The 16,908-nt window shown below is 44.0% G+C and overlaps 1 protein-coding gene across 1 annotated transcript in view; it reads right to left on the minus strand.

The window, feature by feature from the left end:
• lrrc7 (leucine rich repeat containing 7) overlaps positions 1-16,908 on the minus strand; it is a 278,045-nt gene that overhangs the window by 159,230 nt on the left and 101,907 nt on the right. The gene's annotated exons all lie outside the window — the stretch shown is intronic.

Consider the following 16,908-nt stretch of genomic DNA (forward strand, 5'->3'; position numbering starts at 1 on the left):
CCCTCAGACTGTCACTACCATCAAGCAATTGGAGTCCTGGCTGATTTTTCCATCCCTTGGTTTGAGGAAACTGAGCTCAACTGTGCAACCCATTACTGTCTGAATTGAAATCATTTAATAACACTGGCCAGGAATCCATTTTTACAATTAATTGCATCAATCACATTTCATTTTATTGTATTGCCTTTACAACCGTCAGTCTAGTTGCTAACTTCATATTCATCCTGCTCTTTGTAAAGATATTTAAACTAGGACTCCACTCCAAATATGATTCTAACTTTTAAGTTTTTCTTGAACTTGTTAATTTTACACTTGCATCCTCTAGTTCTGCAATCAGGCTGAAGTTCTACTGTACACGATGTGAACTTAAACCAGTTTGAGATAGTTTCCTGGACATGTCAGTGATGGAAATGGTGGATAATGAATCCAGTGGCAGTTTTTTGAAACTTCTTGGTTATTTGATCCTTGGAGATGGTGAAAGTAAGCCACTCATCGCCATGTGTGTGTATTTTTCCCTTCCTCATTCCCCCTTTCCCTTGGTCTATTCTGCCCTAGTCTTGTAGCTACAGTTCAGCAAAGTTTCTAGTCAACAGTTACTCCCAAAATGTTGATGGTGATGAATTCAGCAATGATGGTGCCATTGAACCTCAATGAACTGCAAAGGTGTGAAGAGCATAGTAAATAAGTACTGTGTGAGAAATCCACTGGGGACAGTATTGCACTGCACCTCCAGATCCATCAAGGCAGCCTCCAGAATATGAAAAATCCTCTCAATGACCACTGGTTGAAGACTGGGCCTCATCGTCACAATCTTCTGCTGGTGAGTTTTGCAGTTTTTTAATTTTCTTATTTTTAAAATTTTTTTAAATTCATTCATGGGATGTGGATGTCACAGGCTAGGCCAGCATTTATTGCCCATCTCTAATTGCCCTTGAGAAGGTAGTGGTGAGCTGCCTTCTTGAACCGCTGCAGTCCATGTGAGGTAGGTACACCCACAGTGCTGTTAGGAAGGGAGTTCCAGGATTTTGACCCAGCAACAGTGAAGGAACAGCGATATAGTTCCAAGTCAGGATGGTGTGTGACTTGGAGGGGAACCTGCAGGTGGTGATGTTCCCATGCATCTGCTGCTCTTGTCCTTCGAGGTGGTAGAAGTCGCGGGTTTGGAAGGTGCTGTCTAAGGAGCCTTGACTCGTTGCTGCAGTGCATCTTGTAGATGGTACACACTGCTGCCACTGTATGTCGATGGTGAAGGGAGTGAATGTTTGTGGATGGTGTACCAATCAAGTGGGCTGCTTTGTCCTGGATGGTGTCGAGCTTCTTGAGTGTTGTTGGAGCTGCACCCATCCAGGCAAGTGGAAAGTATTCCATCACACTCCTGACTTGTGCCTTGTAGATGGTGGACAGGTTTTGGGGAGTCAGGAGGTGAGTTACTCGCCACAGGATTCCTAGCTTCTGACCTGCTCTTGTAGCCACGGTATTTATATGGCTACTCCAGTTCATTTTCTGGTCAATGGTAACCCCTAGGATGTTGATAGTGGGGGATTCAGCGATGGTAATGCCATTGAATGTCAAGGGGAGATGGTTAGATTCTCTCTTGTCAATGGTCATTGCCTGGCACTTGTGTGGTGCAAATGTTACTTGCCACTTATCAGCCCAAGCCTGGAAATTGTCCAGGTCTTGTTGCATTTCTACATGGACTGCTTCAGTATTTGAGGAGTCGGGAATGGTGCTGAACATTGTGCAATCATCAGCGAACATCCCCACTTCTGACCTTATGATTGAAGGAAGGTCTTTGATGAAGCAGCTGAAGATGGTTGGGCCTAGGACATTACCCTGAGGAACTCCTGCAGTGATGTCCTGGAGCTCAGATGATTGACCTCCAACAACCACAGCCATCTTCCTTTGCGCTAGGTATGACTCCAACCAGCAGAGAGTTTCCCCCCTGATTTCCATTGACTCCAGTTTTGCAAGGGCTCCTTGGTGCCATACTCGGTCAAATGCTGCCTTGATGTCAAGGGCAGTCACTCTCACCTCACCTCTTGAGTTCAGCTCTTTTGTCCATGTTTGAACCAAGACTTTAATGAAGTCAGCAGCTGTGTGGCCTTGTTGGAATCCAAACTGAGCATCACTGAGCAGGTTATTGCTAAGCAAGTGCTGCTTGATGGCACTGTTGATGACACCTTCCATCACTTTACTGATGATTGAGAGTAGACTGATGGGGCAGTAATTGGCCGGGTTGGACTTGTCCTGCTTTTTGTGTACAGGACATACCTGGGCAATTTTCCACATTGCCGGGTAGATGCCAGTGTTGTAGCTGTACTGGAATAGCTTGGCTAGGGGCGCGGCAAGTTCTGGAGCACAGGTCTTCAGTACTATTGCCGGAATATTGTCAGGACCCATAGCCTTTGCAGTATCCTGTGCCTTCAGTCATTTCTGGATATCATGCGGAGTGAATCGAATTGGCTGAAGTCTGGCATCTGTAATGCTGGGGACTTCAGGAGGGGGCCGAGATGGATCATCAACTCGGCACTTCTGGCTGAAGATTGTTGTAAATGCTTCTGCCTTATCTTTCGCTCTGATGTGCTGGGTTCTCCCATCATTGAGGATGGGGATATTTGTGGAGCCACCTCCTCTGGTTAGTTGTTTAATTGTCCTAAACCTTTCACGGCTGGATGTGGCAGGACTGCAGAGCTTAGATCTGATCCGTTGGTTATGGGTTCGCTTTGCTCTGTCTGTTGCATGCTGCTTATACAATAGCTGATCACAAACATTAAATCAGTAGAACATCTATTTATTCATGAAATTCAATTGGTCTATGGTCGGAGCCTACAGTTCCATGTGGGTGTCAGCATTTGTCACCTTGAACCTTGGGGAAACTAACAACATGCCAGCACTGAATAGCCATGCCAAGCTGGTGCCAAGGAGCCATTCTAAAATGTATGAACTGCCCAAGTTTTCAGAAGATGGATAAAAAGCAAAATACTGAAGATGTTGGAAATCAGAAACAGAAACAAAAATGCTGGAAATACTCTTAGGTCAAGCAGTAGCTGTTGAGAGAACACAAGTCAGCATTTTGCGTGTGAAACTGAAAGGTATTATAGATGTGTAGTGGTTAAAAAGGAATAGACCAAGGGAAAGGGGGAATGAGGAAGGAAAAAATACATACACAATGGCCAAATACACACACACATTGGGGAAAACAAACAGAATAACCTGCTTAAGTGCAGAACAGGAGACAGTTAAATGGTAAAAGTTATTTGCACAAAACAAAAGGTATAATGAAAGAAACAAAAAAAATGTATCCAAGATACTGTCATACTGGTCCCCCACCTGCGAAGAATGAGGTATATTAATTTTGTCATGAACATTGATTTTCTAACTGTTGTTGGAGCGAGGAAATAACTTGTTAAAAAGATCAGCCGTGGCTGGAAAAAAACATTTACATATTAACAGACATCGAAGGAAGCGCATTCCAGGGCCTGCTAAGGAGGATACAATCAACACGGGCCAGAACTGGTTAGACCAGCTGGTCACATGACTAACTGGCTGTTTCAGGGTTTTCTTTTGAACTGGCCACAGAGAGTTTGAACTCAGAAAGACTGTTTGCTCCTGGACTGAGAAGATGTCTCCTATCCGCTCCCATCTCTTTCTCACCTCTGAATTCACTGAAGACACATGAAACCCAAGGCAGAAAAGTTTCCTGCAGCGAACGAGGTTTAAGAAGAATACTGGGCGCCAACGAAAAGCACAATCTACTTACGAGCAAGGAATCTACAGTGAGTTCAAAGAACTGTAACAAAACTCTTCAGATAGTGCCTCAAACTTTTTCCACTTTATTTCTTCTGCTCTTTTCTGTCTCTATTTGCATGTGTGTATCGCGTATGCATGCTAGCGTGGGCGCGTCATGTATCCATAAGTGTCAACCAAATTATAGTTTAAGTTTAAGTTTAATAGATTTCCACTTTTCTTCTTTAAACCTAAGAAAACCTGTTTGTGCTGGTTTCTTTGCCTTATAATTGGAAAGTGGTGAACAAGGATTCACCAAGGGGGAGCTAAAAACACAGTGTGTTTAAAATTAAACCCTGTTATGGTAAGATCAGGTGAAGGCTAAGAGGGACCCCTAGACACCTTTCTCACCTGGTCGTAACAGAAATTTGGGTGCTAGCGTCCAGAATTGACCCACAGACAAACGAGAAATTGGAAGTGGGAAGCAAAATTGTTCACAAGTTAAAAAGAGCAAGATTTCAATACAGGTTTTCTTGTGGTTGTGTGTGATTGAATACTAACATGTCTGCAACTTGAAGCTAGTAGCTCTCCATGCCAGGGAGAAGTAACTTGGAATAAGTTAAAAACACTGTCTACGGAGGAGTTGAGGAAAATGGCTGAGCAGTGTGGGATCACAGTATGTGGCAAGGCTAGGCATTCTGAACTCCTAAGGCTAGTGGCCAACCATTTTTCCCTGGAATCTGATGAAGCAGAAACAGGGTTAGAAGCAGACTACGACAGGGTATTGTTCGCAAAGATACAATTGGAACAGAGGAAACTTGAATTTGAGGAAAGGGAGAGCCTTCCAGAAGGAATATGAAGAAAATGAATGGCAGGAGAGGGAAAGAATATTCCAGAAGGAATGTGAAGAAAGAGAGCTGAAGCGGCTTGAATTAACTAGGGGGCGACAGAGTAACCCCAGTAAAAGCATGGCCAATATGGAGGAGCATAATTCAGGGCTGGGTACAGAATTGTTAAAACTAGCTCCACTAATTCCAAAACTCAATGAGGAGGATGTACAAGGATTTTTTGTGTCCTTTGAGAAACTGGCAAGGCAGCTAAAATGGCCAGCTGAGACCTGGCGTCTTTTACTGCAAAGCAAGCTAACTAGAAAAGTCAATGAGGTTTATTCCCTGTTGCCAGATGAAAGTTTATCAAATTATGAACTGACAAAAAGGGCTATCCTCGGGCATATGAATTAGTACCCGAAGTCTATTGCCAAAAGTTTAGAACCCTCAAAAAGCAAGCTAATCAAACTTATCTGGAGTTTTGAAAGAAGTAAGCAGCTGGCTTTTGACCAGTGACTGATGGCTCTTAAAATACAGCTCAGCTACGAGAGTCTCAGAGAAGTAATTCTGTTAGACAAATTTAAACACTCTCTCCTACTCTCCATAAAGACCCATGTAGAGGAGCAGTGGGTTCAGAGAGCCCAGCAAGTGGTCATTCTGGCCGATGAGTTTGCTTTAATTTATAAGTCAGTTTCCCAGCAGAGAACCTTTCCTAGTCACCCTCACAAATCCAAAAGGTACAAAGGGTAGGAAGGTGATAGGAGCCCAAGCAGTCCTGGGAGAGAAAAGAAAAGCAGGAGTCACAGGTGGCCCTCCTCTGGTCAAAAAGGAAGGTGCTGTACGCAAGAGTGAGACCCGGAGACCTGTGTGCTTCCATTGTAATAAAGCAGGGCATTTAAAGGCTGACTGCTAGAAACTAAATGGAAAACCTGTAGGGTTAATCAGGGCACACCCGCTCAGTGAAGACAGGAACCTGATGGAAAGCACAGCAGAACAAGCTGTGGCTTTAACTGCAGTAAAAGTGAGGCCTAGGAAGCGTACGGCTCCAAGTACAGGAAAAGGTAATAGGATTCCTGAAGGTTATCAGGGTTTTGTGTTTGAAGGGAAGGTAACCCTGTACCCCTCGAGTGGGGCAAGCAAGCCCTTAGCAATTCTCAGGGACAAAGGGGCCACTAGATCCCTTTTACTGGGAAAAGGCCTGACCTTTCCCTCAGAGAGCGCAGTGAACACCAGAATGGTGGTGAATGGTATTGGAAGGCAGTGTAATGCTGTACCTGTACACCGGGTGCACCATGATGTGACCCAGTTTCGGGACCGGTGGCCATAGGGATTGTCCCTAGTTTGCCTGTGGACGGGATTGACCTGCTCCTAGGTAATGATCTGGCGGGGGTGAAGGTGGTAGTGCCCCCAGCAGTGAAAGAAAGACTGCAGGCGGTCAGAGAGACAGGGCAGTGACAGGAGATGGACCCCTGCAGTTTCCCTGAATTTGTGGTGGATCAGGCCATGATCAAACCAGCTCCCTCAGAGGAGACTGCATTCGCATTGCAGGCAGATGCCCAGGTCTGTCAGTCTGTTTGAGACTTTCTTTGGAAAGTTAGGAGACCCTGGGAATGAATTAAATGGATTTTCCCTAGCTGAGGCTCAGCGAGCCTACTCAGTATTGTGAGAGTTAGCACAGGCTGCCCAGTCTGAAAATAAAGCAGAGGGAGTCCCTGATTGCTACTACTTAAAGAATGAGGTACTGATGAGGAAATGGAGTTCTCCTCACAGACCTGAGAGCAAGGAGTGGGCAGCAGTTCACCAGTTAGTGGTGCTGCGGAGGTACCGAAGAGAAATATTAAGAAGGGCCAACGAGACTACAGTGGCTGGACATGCCAGTATACGAAAGACCAAAGCCCGCAAAAGACAGCAGTTTGACTGGCCAAAACTCCACAAAGATGTGGTGTGGTACTGCTGGAGTTGCCACATGTGCCAGGTTGAAGGGGAAACCCCAACCTACAGTGAGACCTGCACCCCTACGTCCTGTACCGGTGTTAGGAGGACCCTCCAACAGAGGGCTGGTGAACTGCAAGGGACCACCGCCGAGAACAAAAAGGGACAGACAGACACAAGGCTGGCAAAAGGTTAGACAGGTAAGGGGAAAAGTGACCAAGACGGCTCGTTAATGGAAGTCCGGGAGGAATCCCAGATGAAAACCCCTACTGTACGTTCAGCCAACCCCGAAAAATGTAAAAAGTTAGACCTCACATCCTCCTACGTAAATGTACCCCACCAGAGTTGCTAACAGCATTTACAGGAACCTGCAGAGACAAAGAAAGACCTCTGTGGGGCAGAGAAACCATGAGGATGATGTCTCACCTAGTTGAAGTGCCACAGGGGCGTGCAGTAGAGTCTGCACAAATACCTGCAGGCAGGCGTGTCCTCTGGGAGAAACAGGAGATTAGCAAAGAATCCTCCCCCACAGTCAGAACCAAAGAGAACCACCCATCCCCCAAAGTCAAAAGTCTTTGCATGACTCAGCAAAGCACTGAAAGGGAGTGCAGGATAGACCTGCCCACTACTGACAATCCTGGGGGAAAAAAATTACCTCAGCTGGAACAAAGACCTTCAGCGGCCATGGAAATGGGCAAATGGAAGAGAAACTTCCCCAAAAAAGAACCACATGTTTATTGGGATGCCAAAAAGGGGCAATTTTAATAAGTTTTAGGATTTGTGAAATGAATGAAAGAAACGTATGTTTTGTTTCCCCGTATCTTATATTTTGTCTTGACCCTTTTAATTAAATGCGCTTTTCTCAAATCGCATTTTATTCTGCTGGGTGTGGAGGTGGCATGCTAGGCCCCGACCTGCCAAGAATGAGGCATATTAATTTTGTCATGAACATTGATTTCGTTTTAACTGTTTTTGGAGTGAGGAGGTGACTTGGTAAACAGATCAGCCGGGGCTAGAAAAAAGAATTTACATACTAACAGACATCGAAGGTGAGGAAGCGCATTCCAGGGCCTGCTAAGGTGGATACAATCCACAAGGGCCAGGACTGGTTAGACCAGCTGGTCACATGACTAACTGGCTGTTCCAGGGTTTTCTTTTGAACTGGCCACAGAGAGTTTGAACTCAGAAAGACTGTTTGTTCCTGGACTGAGAAGATCTCTCCTGTCTGCTCCCATCTCTTTCTCACAAGCCTCTGAATCCACTGAAGACACTTGAACCCCAAGACAGAAAAGTCTCCTGCAGCGAACGAGGTTTAAGAAGAATACTGAGTGCCAACGAAAAGCACAATCTACCTACAATCAAGGACTCTACAGTGAGCTCAAAGAACTGTAACAAAAACTCTTCAGATAGTGCCTCAAACTTTTTCCACCTTATTTCTTCTGCTCTTTTCTGTCTCTATTTGCATGTGTGTATCGCGTATGCATGCTAGCATGGGTATGTCGTGTATCCGTAGGTGTCAACTGAATTAGAGTTTAAGTTTAAGTTTAATAGATTTCCACTTTTCTTCTTTAAACCTAAGAAAACCTGTTTGTGCGGTTTCTTTGCCTTATCATTGGAAAGCGGTGAACAAGGATTCACCAAGGGGGAGCTAAAAACACGGTGTGTTTAAAATTAAACCCTGTTATGATAAGACCAGGTGAAGGCTAAGAGGGACCCCTGGACACCTTTCTTATCTGGTCCTAACAATACAGGTGCGCAATCAACTAAAGTGGAATAAGTAAGTAGAATGGGAAGCATGAAAAATTGGTAACGTGGAGAAGGTTCCAGTGGCCCGGGGGTCAGGTGAAGAAAAGAACTGTCAACACCAAGAGTGCAGCTAGCACATTGCTCTAACAGCCCTCCTCTCAAAGCACCAATCAGTTCCTCTTTCCCATTCCCGGAATAGCTCTAGTGCCCATTTTACATTGTCAGCACCTACTGTCAGAAAGAAAATGAGTGCTACAGTTAACATCTGAAGATATTAAAGTCAATATTACGACTAGAAGGCTACAAAATGTCTCGAGGAAAGATAACACTGTATGGATCATATTATTTCTTCTGACCCTGTGTATCTGGTCATTGTGTGTGCTTTGATCTCCTCTTTGTTCCCACCTCCCATTTCCCCTTTCCCTTATCCAGTTCCTTTTTAAATGCTACTTACCTGTTATATTTTCCAATTCCGAGGAAGGGTTCCATATCCAAAATGTCGACTTTTGTCCTCTCAATAGATGCTGCCTGACTGCTGAGTATTGCCAATGCTTTTTTGTTTTTGCTCCTGCAGATGGTATTGGTGCCTGCTGTATGTAAGACTGCCTGGCACCTTGGCTGATATAGCATACATCTCCCCAGCAGCTTGGAAGGAGCCAGTGGCATAATAGACAAGAGCTGTAATAACTTTGACAGTCACTGCCACAGCTGTTCAGGCATTTGATCTGTGCTTCGGATCAATATGCAAAAGGTGACATAATTAATCTAAGTAAAAGCAAAATACTGCAGATGCTGGAAATCTGAAATAAAAACAAGAAATGCTGGAAATGCTCAGCAGTGTTGCAGCATCTGTGGAGACATTTCAGGTTAGTGACCCTTCATCAGATAATTAATCTAAGGCTTCCTTGGTGAAGTTGTTAAAGGCACAGCTCCTTGCTGAATCCCTCGTAAGATTTCTCGGACTTACAGATGTATTGTGCCATTAAAGTAGGTTGGTCTCACCCTCCTTTGATGCTGCCACATTCTTCTTTGCTCTCTTTGGTTCTGCTCCTCCTCTTCCTCCATCAAGGCTGCAAACTGGAGAATCCCCACAGAGTAACTCATGATGTTCTTTGGTATTTCTTACTTTGGATAAGAGTCAAAAACATTCTAGTGACTAGCAAGTCCCCAACTCTGTCAGTTTGAAGTGCAGCTCAATAGCTACTCTGAAGTAAAAAAGAACTGAAATTGGAGGCAATCTTGAAAAATCGGCAAAAATTGTCCAATCAGTGATCATCTTTAAATGAATCACTTTCATTGACAGCATATGATCAGGAGAAGGCTGTGCCTCACTTATCTGCATATAACTTACCACAAATGCAGCAGGAGCAGAAATGTTGGGAATTCTGCCACCTTATGTTGTACATCTCATTTGCTGCTTGGTGAATAGGCGGTTAGAGAAAAAGACCCCACCCACTCTGAGTGGAATTTCAGTAGAATCAAAATGGGATGTACAATCATCAGAACTAAGTCCTGCCTAAAACTCCAACCTGAAAATGTTGCTTTGTCCACATTATGCACCATCTTGCCAAAACAGTGTGTATTTTCAGCCTTCGTCTGAGAACAACTTCTATATTTACTCCAAGGATAATACAAAAGATGGAATGTTGTATGGCTTGAGTTATTTCTCTCCTCTCCTTTGTTTATTCTCTTCCAGCTAAAAGCTTTGGGTGGTCTCAAATATGGACGTCTCCTAATCCATGCCACATGGACCTCTGACTAAAGCAGCAACTCAAACTAGCTACAAGTATTTCACTTCATCCAAGAAGTGTGACCTCAGTTCATTGTTATGCTGAATTTTGTAGAAGTTTCATATTCATAATCTTTCTTACACCAAAGGAAAATCTCAGAAAATATCTGCAGACACCGTCCCTGAAGAAGATAAAAGCAAATCATGGCAAGAAGCTGGAAATCAAATAAAAACAGAAAGTGCTGGAAATACTCCACAGGTCAGGCAGCATTTGTGGAGAGAGAAGCAGAGTTAACCATTCAGGTCTGTGACCTTTCATCAGAACTGGAAACGGTAAGAAAAGAATTAGGTTTCAAGCAAGTGAAGGTGCGGGGTAGTGGGTGGAGGGGTTGGTGTGGGGGGTGGCGGTAAGACAAAAGGGAAGGTGTGTGATAGGGCAGAGGGCAGACGAGATTAAATAATGATGATGTCATGGGACAAAGGAAAAAAGAGTGTTAATGCTCGTGGTGAAAGACAAAGCATTCAGCAAGACAGAGTGTTAATGGCAGAGTAATGAGCAGCTCTGTCCAAAAGCACAAACATGAAAAACTGGCACATGGTTAAAAAATAAAATAATTTAAATTTTTTTTTAAAAAGGCCAGTCATGCTGTGAAATTGTTGAACTCAATGTTGAGTCCGCAAGGCTGTAGAGTGCCTAATTGAAAGATGAGGTGCTGCTCCTCGAATTTGCATTAAAGTACACTGGAAGATTGCAGCAAGCCAAGGACAGAAATGTGGGCATGAGAACAGGGGTGTGTGTTGAAATGGCAAGCAACTGGAAGCTCGGGGTCATGCTTTCGGACGGAGCGGAGGTGTTCCATAAAGCGGTCACCCAATCTACGTTCCCAGCTGTGAGCAGTGAATACAGTATACTAAATTGAAGGAAGTACAAGTAAATTGCTGCTTCACCTGCCCTTCACTTGTCCCTGAAGAAGAGTTTTCTTCAAAGGTACAGATGAAACCTTAGGATGAAGATCATGCATACACACCAATCAGGAATATTTCAAATAATCTGAACAGCTCCACACTCCTATTCAGATGTAAAAGTTAATGGCCAACATCAGTTCTTTCAACATCTACATTGTGGAAGAAAGATTCCTGAAATAGGAGTCTGTCGATAGCGATGTTTACATGTGTGGGAAGGCTTTCTTTCAGGCAGCATGAATCACCTGAGTAATATTTTCTTTTTTAAACAGTGTTCTACACATGCATAAATCTATTCTCTGTTTTGGCATCATTCAGAATCTCTGAATTCTCTGAATCCTATGGAATAGTATGAAAGGAACCTGGAATATTGGGCCAAATATTTCAAGGTTGTGGATAACCTATGAATCTTGTATTCCTAAATAAATGTCATTCCCTTGGGCTAAAGCCTAGGGTCTGTTTATCTTTAGTATTAATTTACTTGCTTGGTACATCTGGTGATATTGATTTCTAGAGAAAATCAGCAGGAGATATACATCTGTGTTTACTTCAGCTTCAAGTAAAACTCCCACACCAGAGCTCCAGACTATTTTGATGTCAGGTAATGGGAGTCTTTGCTATGAAATAAGATTGGAGTAAATAACTCTGCACTGTTCGTGCAAGACTGGCTGCTAAAATGTAGTAGTAATTCAGAGATGTATTTACAATCCAACTATATATGGGATATGGTTTGCTCAGAAGCACCCAGTCTCATTGAGCAGAGTGTTTTGAAGAGTTTAGGAGTGAATGACCTGGTGTTTCTGCCACTGTGCATCTGATTTTGTGGCACTAATTGGACAGGAGGGAGCAGAAAGTGGGGCAGAGAGCCATAATGCTGAATCCCTGCCCACTTCTGCATCTGCCCCATTTTCTGCTGTCCATCCATTTAGAGGTTGATGCATTTAAATCTAGCAGTAAAGACACAATGATGCCACATGTCCTATTTTCCATAATTTCTGTCTCTTTTTGATTCTTTCTCAATAATGCTTGAATAAAACAGGCTTCCAGGTATGAGACAGAAAGGACTAGCTTTACATTTACAGATGCCGTAAAAACTTTGTAGTTTGGAGTTTATTTTGCCCTCACACTAGAGTATATAAGCAGCGACTGTTATCGCCATTTAATTGAGGAACAATGCATGAGAAGATTTCACTTTCCAAAGGATCTTTTCACAGAGTTATGTTGCAAGCAACCTGCAGCAACTCTCCAACACATGCATTACTCTGCCAAGCTGTTAAGGTCATTACTGCCTTTAATATCTCTAGGGTCATTCCAGGCAGTCACTGAGCAAATCTGTAACATAAGCTAAACAACTTCATATAGATGTAAAACAAATAAAGAACTTGCATTTATATAGCACTTTTCATGACCTCAGGATGCCCTAAAGTGCTTCATAACTAATGGAGTACTTTTGGAGTGAAGTTACTGTTGTAATGTAGGCAAATATGGCAGTTAATTTGTGCATGGCAAGGTCCCAAGAGTACTCCCCTGCTTTTCTTTGAATAACACCCTGGGCATCCTTTCATCGACTAGATAGAACTGACAGAGCCTTATTTTAATGTTTCATCCAAAAGTTGGCACCTCTGATGTTATAGCACTGTGGTGTCCTAGATTATGGGCTGAATTTTACCGGCCCCTTGATGCTGTGGGTCGCGGGGTGGGGGGCGGTAAAGTTCTGCAGGGAGAGGCCTGCCTCAACCCGCGACGTTGAGAAGGGCCCACCACATATTACTGGTGGCAGGGGGACCTCGGTGCGGCCTCCACCCCCCCCAACCAGCAGCCTGGCGGTGGGCCCTCCATCTACATATTTAATTTAACATTAATAATATGTTCATAAAATTACCTGCAGGCGGTGACTGTCCCATGCCAATTTTACGGTCACCATTCGTGCTTTGTGCGCCTTTGGAACTCCATACGGAGTTCCGAGGCAGGAACCTCGTGGGGAGGGGGGAGGAATAAAATTTTCAGGGCGGAAGGGGTGGGGGAGCGGGGAAATCAATTTTTGTTGGTTGTGTGAATGGTGGGAAGGGGTTGAAAGGCAAAAGTTAGAAGGTTGGAGGGAAAGTTCAGGCAGGGAAAAAGGCAAGTGTTGGTCATTTCGGGCATTGAAATGACCATTGGGGGCTTAGGGGAAGGCCACCCACATCTTTATTATTACTTAATAAACAGTTCACAATAATGGACCTTTAAAAATTAAAAGTAATTCGAAAGGCTTAAAAATGACGCCATTGCCGGGGACGTGACCGCCGCCCCCTCTATATCATTGGGGGCGGCCGCTCCGCCCCCCTCCATTTAAATGAGCCCCCATGCATAATATCGCGGGGACTCAGGGACGGCGCATCCGGGCGGGATGCATGCCGCCATCAGAGTGCGCCACCGCGAATTGTGCCGCATTCATAAAATCCAGCCCTACGTGTTCCAGACTCAACTCATGTTTGAACCTAACAACCTTCTGACTCATAGATGAGAATGCTGTACTGTGTCAAGGTTGACACCTGTATCAAGCAAGTCACGGATGCACTGTTTTCTATAGTTGGTATTCTCATATGGACAACTGGTGTGAACATAATACTGATTCCATTGAGTGGCAGGAGGTCAAAGAAATTGTAGATTGCACCAATGTGGCCACACTCAGTCCTTTCATTAGGGATATAGATATCACTCTCTCCATGCAAAGCTCATTTTAACATGTCCTCTGGGGTGGCTTTGAAGGACGCAGCAACATAAAAACAAAATGATGCAGTTACTTTCACTTTTATAAAAAAGAGCTATCCTAGTTCTAAACATAGTCTGGAAGGCATCCTGCATCAGATCGTACAATTCTGTGACAACCTGTCTTATGAGGTAGAAGTGAAGACAAGTCTCCTCTAACATATTCAGGTACAAGTGGAGGGGGCCATAAACAGATATTCCAAAGTAGTTTGTTCTTTCCTCCCCTTTCTCTGTACTTGCTTAAAACCTGTTACATCTATAACTTTTTCTCGTTCTGATCATCAACCCAAAATGTTAACTCTGTTTCTCTCTCCACAGATGCTGCCTGACCTGCTGAATATTTCCAGCAGTTTCTGCTTTTATCCCAAGGTAGTAACGGGTTTCTGGAATTTTACACCCCCTGCGGGAGTGGGCTGGAGGTGAGGGGGGAGGCATATAATTGTGTGGGAAAAAGGTGGGGGTGTCGTTCCCGTTGCCTTCCCACCCCTGCTGCAATTTTACGAGTGGCAGGGAAGGTGACAAATGGCCCACCCATCCCAGGTCAATTGAGCCTTCAGCACCTGTGGAGGCCGCCTGGTACAACCTGGCGGCCGCCCAGTGGGCCTGGGGGTAGTGGGGGAGCAGGGCAGCCTCTTGATCACATGCCTGTGCCCCACAGAGGGCGCCCCAGCAGCACAAGCCACCCCTGATAGAGCACCACCCCCGCCCTCCTGAACAACTCCCACCCCCTGTCCTCAGCAAGGCCCGAAACCCCACTCATCTTTATGGAGGCTGACGTCCATCGTCCTCTTCTGGCTGGGTGCAGTCCCAGCAGTGGCTACCTGCTGGGACAGAGGAGCTGCTGGCCTGTTGATTGGCCGGCTGCTCTTGGAAGCGGGACTTCCTGCCTCAGAGGGAAGGCCACTTAAGGGCCTGAGCCATGTAAAGTTACGGCGTGGCAACCAGGCCCAGCAAAGGCGGGCTTACCCCCGACTTTTTGGCCGTTGGGTGGGGCCTTCGCCACAAAATAAAATTTTGGCCATTATTTCAGCTGTCATTGCACATGCATTTACTGGCTTTTCCTAAACTTCCTCATTTCAATTAAATTAAATCAAAATTGCCAACAAAATTCCCATGCTCAATATTGATGCATGTTTTAAATGGCAATTGTAATCTAGAGTAATGAAAGAAAGTACTGCCAAAAAGCCTCACATAAGTACAAAAATGGTGGACTATTCAGTAAGACACTGAAATGCAAAATTAATTAAATTATATTAAAACTAAATAAATAAAATATAGCAAAATATATTTAAAACTCAAATAAAAAAGCAGTTTTACTAGTAACTGAATGTATCATCTTTTAAGAAACGTGCTTGAACTGGGCAGGTTTTAGAACTCTCATGCTCCCTTATGGACAAAATGCACTGTAGGCAGGGCCTACCCCCAAGTTGCAAGATTCAACATGAGGCTGATTTTAAATAATTGTTCAATATGAATGAGGTCCAGAAAATCTAGGAGTGCAGTTTCAAATTTTTGCTTTAGTTCCTTCAATTAGTTAGACCTTGGCATCTCCATTTCTCATTATTGATGCTAAACGTAGAAACATAATGAAGTCTAAATGCCTTTTACTTAACATAGACATTCTTTATGAGGCAGGTACCAATTCCAGAAGACCTGTAAATTAGCAAATTCCAGTTTTGTCCTGTTTTAATGCTTATGTATAATTTTTTTAAACTGTTCATTAAGTTTGCAATTTTCTCACTGTTGGAAGAGGAGAGATCAAATAGCAGAATCATTGAAGACAAAAGCCTTTGCTTTTTTAAATTCTTTTATCTTTCTAAAAATTAGTCTTATTTAGCAATTATCAGCTCAGTACTCAACCATTAGGTCATTGTGGGACTTCATCCTGGAGCATTCCTTTAAAAATAATTAAGTATCTAGTTTAAATCCCATTAGAAACATTTTTCAATTAATGTCTAATTTTGCCCTAGAGTTCACTCATAAAGCTGAAAATTCTAAAAAATGTTGTAAAATGTATTTGGAGCAAAAATAGATATAAAAATCAGCAGGAACGTTTTAGGCATAGTGTAAATGGTTACTGGGAGAGAATAAATCAAATAGCGACTGAGAAATATCAGGGAAACAGAAAAGAGAAAAAGAGATGAAAATGGAAGAGAAACCTGGAGAAGAGACAAGTTGGAAATCTATGGTATATGATGCATTGCTGATGTTTATGGACCATGAAGGTTCAATCCTTATGCCTCTTTTTCTTTATTATATTCTGTGTCCCTAAATCTCCTTTCTTTCTACTTCTCCCCTTTGTCCTGTAGCACCCTTTTCCCCCCTCCTCTCTTATGTTTCTCTGCAATTCCTCATACCTCTCTCATGAGTCCCTCTACTCTCTACTTTGTTTTCTCTCTCTTTTCAACCCCGCCACCACTGCCACCCTTACCCTAATGGTTGAGTACTCAGCTGATAATTGCTAAAAAGACTAATTTTTCTGGGTTCTGCTCATTTTTTGGTTCATTTTCTTAGCTGGGTCACTTTCTGCTCCTGTTTCACTTTATGGGTGGAATTTTCTCAACTTACTCCGTGGCCAAATGACAGGACCATTTGCCAGTTGGAAATCTGTTGACAGCTGGAACAAGCTTTGTTGAGGCTTTTAAACTGAGCAACAGCATTAGCATCCCGCCTCCAGGTTCCCCTGCCAGTCAGGGAGGATGGGTGGGATGATTTATTTATTTATTTAGATATACAGCACTGAAACAGGCCCTTCAGCCCACCGAGTCTGTGCCGACCAACAACCACCTATTTATACTAATCCTACATTATTCCCTTCCACATCCCCACCATTCTCCTACCACCTACCTACACTAGGGGCAATTTACATTGGCCAATTTACCTATCCACCTGCAAGTCTTTGGCTGTGGGAGGAAACCAGAGCACCCGGCGGAAACCCACGCAGTCACAGGGAGAACCTGCAAACTCCAAACAGGCAGTACCCAGAACTGAACCCAAGTCGCTGGAGCTGTGAGGCTGCGGTGCTAACCACTGCGCCACTGTATCTGTCAAAGGAAGGATTTCTAATTAAAGTGATCATGGTATGGGTTTACAAGGGCTCACCGCAGTTGGAATTTTGAGGTTGCAGCAAGCACAGGAATGGAGAGGAGACCTGTGAAGGCTGCTCCCTAGGTTTTTCACTCTTCCCTGGAGGTCCTGCTGTGGGATTTGATAAGCTGCAGGGAGGTGAGCTCT

The sequence above is a fragment of the Heterodontus francisci genome, chromosome 8, assembly GCF_036365525.1.
Source record: "Heterodontus francisci isolate sHetFra1 chromosome 8, sHetFra1.hap1, whole genome shotgun sequence".
Taxonomy (NCBI): Eukaryota; Metazoa; Chordata; class Chondrichthyes; order Heterodontiformes; family Heterodontidae; genus Heterodontus; species Heterodontus francisci.